Genomic DNA, 208 nt, shown 5'->3' on the forward strand with positions numbered 1-208 from the left:
ATATGTTTTTTTTTTATTTTTTATTTTTTATTTTTTAAATGTTTTAATTCTTTTTAACTGTCATTGCTCAAAATATAATAATGAATCAAAATTAATGTTGTTATGAATTAATAAAGGCTCCAATTACTTTACATCAAAAGTTCCACTTTGAAATATTTTTTGGTGAAAATATTGCATATTTTGTGTGTTTGCCATATAAAAACAGTTT

Source organism: Nerophis lumbriciformis, linkage group LG39 (assembly GCF_033978685.3).
Source record: "Nerophis lumbriciformis linkage group LG39, RoL_Nlum_v2.1, whole genome shotgun sequence".
Classification (NCBI taxonomy): domain Eukaryota; kingdom Metazoa; phylum Chordata; class Actinopteri; order Syngnathiformes; family Syngnathidae; genus Nerophis; species Nerophis lumbriciformis.